This window comes from Rhincodon typus, unplaced genomic scaffold (genome assembly GCF_021869965.1).
Source record: "Rhincodon typus isolate 14 unplaced genomic scaffold, sRhiTyp1.1 hic_rhity00000081, whole genome shotgun sequence".
In the NCBI taxonomy this organism is placed as follows: domain Eukaryota; kingdom Metazoa; phylum Chordata; class Chondrichthyes; order Orectolobiformes; family Rhincodontidae; genus Rhincodon; species Rhincodon typus.
The window spans coordinates 65926-73905 of NW_025965719.1; the positions used below are offsets into that span (position 1 = coordinate 65926).

At 46.5% G+C, this 7980-nt stretch overlaps 1 protein-coding gene across 1 annotated transcript in view; it reads right to left on the reverse strand.

The window, feature by feature from the left end:
* The window catches only part of LOC125488239, a 20653-nt gene extending 13414 nt beyond the window's left edge, over positions 1–7239 (reverse strand). Inside the window, exon 1 of the mRNA XM_048621173.1 lies at positions 7172–7239. The gene's annotated coding sequence lies outside the window, so the exon portion shown is untranslated. The remainder of the gene's footprint in view (positions 1–7171) is intronic.
* Between the last annotated feature and the right edge of the window lie 741 nt (positions 7240–7980).

The following is a 7980-nucleotide window of genomic DNA, read 5'->3' on the forward strand; positions in this document are numbered from 1 at the left end:
ATTTACAGCATCTGCAGTTCTTTCATTTTTTTATTCTCCATACTGGGAATTATCCTGATGAACCTTCTCTGAACTGCCTCCATTGAAATGATACCTTTCCTTAAACAAAGGAACCAAAACTGCTCATAGTACTCCAGATGTTGTGTTACGGCCACCCTGTATGATTGCATTCTTATACCCCATCCCTTGAAATAAGAGCCAACATTCCATGAGCCTTCCTGATTACCTGCTGCTCCTGTGTGCTAGCTTTCTGTGTTTCATGCACAAGTTCCCCCAAGTTCCTTTGTGCTGCGGCTTTCTGCAGTCTCTCTCCATTTACATAATACTCTGTTCTTTTGATCTCCCTTTTAAAATGAATAACTGCACATTTTCCCACATTACAGTTCATTTGCCCATTTACTTAACCCAGAATATTAGGCTGGGGTTCTTGAATGCTAGTCCAGTGACATTATCGTTCGGTCACTGCCTGCCTCTCCCACCCTCACACGCAGTGAGTTCTAGATTCCCACAACCCTCTAGGTGAAAAAGACTTTCCTCACATCTCCTGTAAACCTTCTGCCCCTCACCTTAAATCTCTGCCCCTGGGCCATTGATCCCTCCATCAAGGGGAAAATTGTCTTCCTGTCTATCTATCTATCTCTGCCCCTCATAATTCTGTGTATCTCAAACATGTCCCCTCTCGATTGCTTCTCCTCTAAGAAAAACAATCTCAGTCTGTCCAACTGCACTGCAGAATGTTCTTATCATGTTCAAGCTGTAACAAGAGGGGATCAGTGCTGGGACCGTAACTCCTTACAATCTATACCAATGGCTTGGATGATGGGACAGAATGTATGGCAGCTAAATTTGCCAGAACAACAAGATAGTTGGGACGGTAAGCTGCCAAGAGGAGATCAAGAGTCTGCAAAGGAATATAGATAGTTTGAGTGAATAGGAAAGAAACTGGCAGTTGTGGGAAAATGTGAATGTTTACATTTTGACAGGAAGAATAAAAAAAACAGCATTTGTCTTTAAATGGAGAGAGAGATTGCAAAACTGTAAGATACCGAGGGACCTGGGTGCCTTGGTATATGAAACACAAGTCCCAGGCATTGACCACCCCAACACGAGACAATCTAACTGAAGCCTCTTGTCGTTATATAACTGTGGGGTTGCTTAGCTCAGTTGGCTGGATAGCTGGTTTGTGATGCAGAGTAAATCAAGCAGCATGGGTTCAATTCCCACACTGGCAGAGGTTATCATTGAAGGACTCTCCTTCACCTGAGGCATGGTGACCCTTAGGTTAAACCATTGCCAGTCTCTAATGAGACAACAGCCCTATAGTATTTCACAATGTAGGAATAGCAAGTGATTGGGAAGGCAAACAGAATATTAGCATTCATTGCGAAGGCACTGGCTATAAAAGATATTATATGCAAATGTACAATGTGTCAATGAACCTACATCTGGAGCACAGTCTATGGTTTATCTCCTTATTTTAAAAATAATATAACTGTGTTATAATCAGTTCAGGGAAAGTTCACTCAACTCATTTCTGAGGAAGACAACTCACAAAGAAAGTTTGAGCCTGTACCCATTGGAGTTGAGAAGAATGAGAGGTGATCTTATTGAAACATTGTAAGATCCCAAGAGGACTGGATAATGTGGATCCCAGGATGACATGTCCTCTCAGGGGAGACCAGAACTAGTGGACACAATTTCAGAATAAGGGATCATACTTTAAGAAGGAGGGTCAAGACCTGAGGGGACACAATCTCAGAGTAAGGGGCACTTGAGACAGAGGCGAGGAGAACTTTCTTCAGTTGGAGGATGGTGAATCTATGACATTCACTAGAGGACTGTGGAAACACAACCATTGAGTGTTTAAGACAGAAATAAGACAGACTAATGACCTCAAGGGACTTGAAGATTGGGCAGGAAAATTGCATTGAGATAGATGACTTTGAATGGTGGAGTAAACTTGAGGGGCCGAATGGCCTGCACCTGCTCCAAAGTCCTGTGTTCCTACAGGCTGCCCCAGAGAGAGGGCATGAGGCGAAGTTTGCCTCATTCTGTACTTTGGAAGTTTCCACTTCATTCTGAATCAGATGATTGAGATTTAATGAGTCTCAGAAGGGAGATTGGCCATATTCCAGCATTTACTTGATTACCTGTTTGCCGCTCTCGGGACCTTTTCCTAGTGTGACCCGATTCTGAATTCTTTCCACTTAGCTCAGGTTTGAGACCTGGGGAATTTCAGATGGAGAGTTTGAAACAGTTTCCATTCTTAAACAAAGTTAAACAAAATGTTAAACAGGCATTCCCAAACTGTGACATAATATTCCATTAAAACATTGAATCTCTCAGCATTGAGTTGTTCAAACCAGAAAGGGTTTGAATGGAGTAAATAGGGTGAAATTATTGCTGGTGGAGAGAGAATTGAAGGTAATTTCCAAAGGAGGGTAAGCTGAGATATGCACCCACACACAGTTACCCTGATTAATGTTGTGCTGCCTGAAAGGGTAGTGGAGGCAAATTTGATCAATAAGTAATTCGAGGGGAAAGTGACAGCTAAGGAGAAAGAGCAAGGGATAGGAAATCAATGAGTAGTGCTGGCACAGGCTAAGTGGGATAAATGGCCTCTTGTGCTGTAACATTGAGTGATCCTATTTCCTGCCAATGTTTACTTTCAACCAACATCACTGAAACTGTTTGGTCATCGACACACTGCTGTTTCTGGGATCTTGCTGTGTACAGTTTGGTTGTGGTGCTTTTTGCATTAAAGCTGTAACCACAATTCAAAATAGTTCATCAGCTAAAAATGCCTTTTAGGTCAGCGTGAGGGTGTGAACGTCGCTATCTAAGTTTATCCTCCTGTCAAGCAGCAGGTAACCTGGCCTCCTTCAGTGTTAAACATTGCCTCCCTGTGTTTCAGCACTGGGCTATGGGACAGCTATTTGCATCTGCACACAGCTCAGGGTGATGCCCAGCCCAGCTGGCATGATTACCACATAAAGCATGGCATGGCCAGAGAGCAGGGTTAAACAGACCGTCTTCTGGACTGTACGATACAGGGTAGAGTGTAAACTCTGCACAATATAACGGGGTAAAAATGAAGAATACATGACTGGCACACAAAATCCCGACCAATACACTGACAAGTCTGAGAACAAAGAAACTGTTAATCATCTGGCAATAGACCACAGGAGTGGGAATGAACTGGCCCCTCATTATCTTTAATGAGATGAAAAACTTCCTATGGTAATGATGCAGCTGTCTTCTTTAAAAGGCCTCACGGCAGCTGATTGGATACTCTGGGTGGGCCATACATGCTCGGTTTCTAAGCTTCTGGGGGCTGGGGGAGGTGTGGCCCTCAGTTTCTCAATCCTGACCAGCACTGAAACTTCTGGCTGTACTGAGGTTTGGGCTGGACTGCCTTAGCTCATGGACTACACTGTAATGGAGTGAGTGAGTAACTGGCCATTTGCCAGTGCCCATTGAACTCTGTCCCAGAAAGAGATGATGCCAACAATGTTAGCAGCACACATTTCAAAAGGAATGTAGTTTGAGTAATAGCTCCCAGAGCCTCCTGTGGAGATGAGGTTCTTGCAGTTAACTGTATACTTACCCTGGTGTATGACTCATGCACATGGAGCTATCTTCCAGATCGGAGCACTGTACAGCAAATTAGGCTCATTCTACCCGACTCTATCACCGGGAATGCCCAGCTTCAAACAAGACACTGAAGCTAGTGGGGCAGTCTGATCTGTTTGAGATGTTTTCAGTGGAACCAAGGGGCAGTGAGGATTCCAAGATGCAGCAGTGATTCCAAAGGCAGAGCTGCCTCAAGGCTGTATTGTGCTTGGAGGACCATGGTTGGAACAGAGAGATGGAATGAGACTGGGAGGGCAGAGACAGAAGCAGCTGTCTCCCAACAGAAAGGTTCATGAGCTCCTTGCAGTGGGGATAATGTGCCGCTGCCGGATCCAGTGATGGCTGTTTAAGCCAGTTGTGGTTTTGTTGGCCTCCATCGAGAGACTCAAACAGAATGATCCAAGTGGGAGTGAAACACAGTTTTAGTAGGGAGGAGGCATCGACACTGGGTGGGGGTGGTGGGGAAGGAATGATGAAGCAAATGGCAACTGGAGTGATGAGTGACAGTTAAGGATTTGCAGATTACGGTAGGACTGATCATAGAATCCCTTGTGGAAACAGGCCATTCAGCCCAACAAGTTCACACTGACCCTCAGAGCATCCCACCCAGACTCACCACTCCCCGCCCCCCCCCAACCACCATATCCCTATAATCCTGCTTTTCCCATGGCTAATCCACCTACTTTACATGTCCCTGGACACTACGGGCAATTTCCCATGACCAATCCACTCTAAACTGCACATCTTTGGACTGTGGGAGGAAGCTGGAGCACCCGGAAGAAACCCATGCAGACATGGGGAGAACGTGCAAATTCTACAGGGAAGTGTTACCTGAGGCTTAGATCGAACCCAGGTCCCTAGTGCTGGGGCAGCACGGTGGCTCAGTGGTTAGCACTGCTGCCTTACAGTGCCAGGGACCCGGGTTCGATTCCACCCTCAGGTGACTGTCCCTGTGGAGTTTGCACATTCTCCCTGTGTCTGCGTGGGTTTCCTCCAGGTGCTCCAGAGGTGAGGAATGTTTCTCCCATGTGGGCACAGTCAGGAAGAGGATAGTGTGGGCGTCAGGATGGCAGCGCTGGGGGTGCAGTGACATGGTGGGGGAATGGTTGGCAGGGGCTGTATAAGTTGGGTATGAATGAAGGAGTCAGGGGTGTGGGTGGATGGGTGTGTCGACCGGTATGTGATGTACAATCAGTGTGTGCAAAATCCTGGGGCAGTGGGTGGGTCATGGGGTGGTCCTGCGGGGTGAGGTTCTGGAGGAATTGGTAGGGTCCTGCAGGAGCAGGGGAGTGGTGTGGGGTCCTGGGGAGTAAGGGGGTCCTGGGGAGTAAGTGAGTCCTTGGGGGAGGTGGGTGTTTGGGTGGGGCCCTGCAGGGGCGAGGGATGGTCCTAGCAGACAGGGATGGAAATGCACAGGCAAATATGTGGATGTGTAAGGTGGATGGGGAATTGGGAGTTGGGGGTGTGGGAGTGGGAAGTGGAGTGTTGGGTGAATGGAGTGAGGTTAGGGTTTGGGTTAGGATGAGGAATGGGTTGTGGGTGGGGGATGAAGGAGGACATGGAGAGAGGTTTGTGGGTGGTGGGTGACAGTGGTAGTGGTGTATGGGGTGGGGGGGGGTGGGTGGGAGTTTGCCATTCTTACTGGTCTGGTCTATATGTGGCTCCAGATCTGCAGTGATGTGGCTCATTTTAAAACAAATACCTTTCACAAGCCTCTCTGCTCCTATGATGCTGCTTGGCCTGCTGCGTTCATCCAGCCCTGCACCTTGTTGTCTTGGATTCTCCAGCATCTGCAGTTCCTACTATCTCTGATTCACCTTTCACAGGTGTTGCTGGGAAAGCCAGCAACTCAAACTTAATGAATGCCTGAGGGGGTGTTGTTTTATTCACTCACTGGATGTGGTTGGGCTAACATCCATTTCCCTGCCCCTTGAGAAGATGGGGGTGAGCTGCCTTCTTGAACCGCTACGTCCGTGTGCTGTGGGTTGACCCACAATGCCCTGAGGGAGGGAATTCCAGGATTCTGACCCAGTGACTAAAGGAACGGTGATATATTTCCAAGTCAGGATGGTGAGTGGCTTGGAGGGGAACTTGCGGGGGTGGTGTTCCCATGTATCTTCTACCCTTGTCCTTCTAGATGGAAATGGTCGTGGGTTTGGAAGGTGCTGTCTGAGGATCTTTGATGAATTTCTGCAGCGCATCTTGTAGATAGTACACACTGCTGCTACTGAGCGTCGGTGGTGGAGGGAGTGGATGTTTGTGGATGTGGTGCCAATCAAGTGGGCTGCTTTGTCCTGAATGGTGTCAAGCTTTCCGAGTGTTGTTGGAGCTACATCCATCCAGGCAAGTGGGGAGTATTCCATCACACTCCTGACTTGTGCCTTGTAGATGGTGGACAGGCTTTGGGGAGTCAGGAGGTGAGTTACTCTCTGCAGTATTCCTAGCCTCTGCCCTGTTCTTGTGGTTACTGTATTTATATGACAAGTCCAGTTCAGTTTCTGGTCAATGATAACCCCCAGGATGTTGATAGTAGGGGATTTAGTGATGATAACACCATTGAATGTCAAGGGACAGCGGTTAGATTGTCTCTTATTGGTGATAGTCATAGCCTGGCATTTGTGTGGCATGAATGTTACTTGCTACTTGTCACCGTTTACCACTCCACCATTTTTTCTATCCGTTGGTCAACTTACTCGTCAACTCTCCTCCATTCAAGTCTAAATATTAACCACAAACAGCAAGCTCCTCTGATATAAAAACAGAAATTGCTGGAAAAGCTCAGCAGGTCTGGCAGCATCTGTGGAGAGAAATCAGAGTGAACGTTTTGGGTCCAGTGACCCTTCTTCAGAACTGTTCTAAGAGCTGCCAGTTCGCCAAATGTCCTTGGATCCCATGATTTCTTACTTTACAGTCTCCCATATGGGACCTTATGAAAAGTCTTGCTGGAGTTCAAGTAGACCACATCAAATTTATTGTCCTCATCTACACACCTGGTCCCCTGTTTGAAAATTCAATACAGTTGGTCATACATGGCCTTCCCTTAACAAAACAACAACATTTCTGAAGAAGGGTCTAGGCCCGAAACATCAGCCTTCCTGCTCCTCTGATGCTGCTTGGCCTGCTGTGTTCATCCAGCTCTACACCTTGATATCTCTCCTTAACAAAACCATGCTGTCTGTGCTTGATTAACCCCTGCCTCACTGAGTACAGATTAATTCAGTCCCTCTGAATTGTTCCCAATAATTTCCGCACCACTGAGGCTGGATTGACTGGCTTATATTGATTTATTTGTTTATTGTTGTCATATGTATCGCGATACAGGGCAAAGTGTTGTTTTTCATGCTGTACAGACAGATCGTACCATACAAAGTGCATCAGGATTGCAGAACAGAGTGCAGAATACAGTGTTACAGCCATAAAGAGGGTGTAGAGAGAGAGAGATCAACATTAACATTTGAGAGGTCCAGTCATAAGTCTGGTAACAGCGGGGAAGAAGCTGTTCTTGAATCTGTTTGTATGTGTATTCAAACTTTTATACCTTCTTCCTGACTGAAGTGAGTGGTGGACCCTTGCTCCCTCCTTGAATAACAGTACCACATTGACTATCCTTCAGTCCTCTGGCACTTCTCCTGTAGCCAAAGAGGAATTGAAAATTATTACCATTGCCCCTGCTATTTCCTCCGTTGTCTCACTCACCAGCCTGAGATACATTTCATCCAGCTTGGAGATTTATCTACTTTTAAGCCTGCCAGACTTCTCAGACCCTCCTCTCTGTCTATGCTAATTTCTTTAATAGTATTCGTTTAGAACCCAACCTACATCCTCCTGCTCCATGCACAAATTACCATGTGGTCCTTAATGGGCCTTGCTCTTCCCCAAGTCATCCTTTTACCTAGCCTCTGACCTGCTCTTGTAGCTCCTATATTTATTCAGCTAGTTTGGTTCAGTTTCTGGTGCTGAGATTTGAACCCATTTCCCCAGACCTTTAGCCTCAGTCTCTGGATTACTAATCCAGTAACCACAGACCCATTGCCTAGTCAGAGTAAAGCCACAAACCCACTGCCTAGTCAGAGATAAATCATTTCAAAGAACTGTGCTTAGAATGACACTAGCAGATTTCTGATTACTGTTACTGACTGGAGGTTTAATTTTACATTCCAGATTTATTTAATTATCCAAATTTAACTTCCCCAGCTGCATGGGATTCTAAATCCTAACCCCACGTCACGAGTGTAGATAGTGACTTGTTAATACTGTAACTGAAGCCCTAAAACGCCATGACACACCGAGAACGCTGGGCATGTGGGACCTACATCTCTGGAAGGGTGCCAGTGAGCTTGGAGAGGG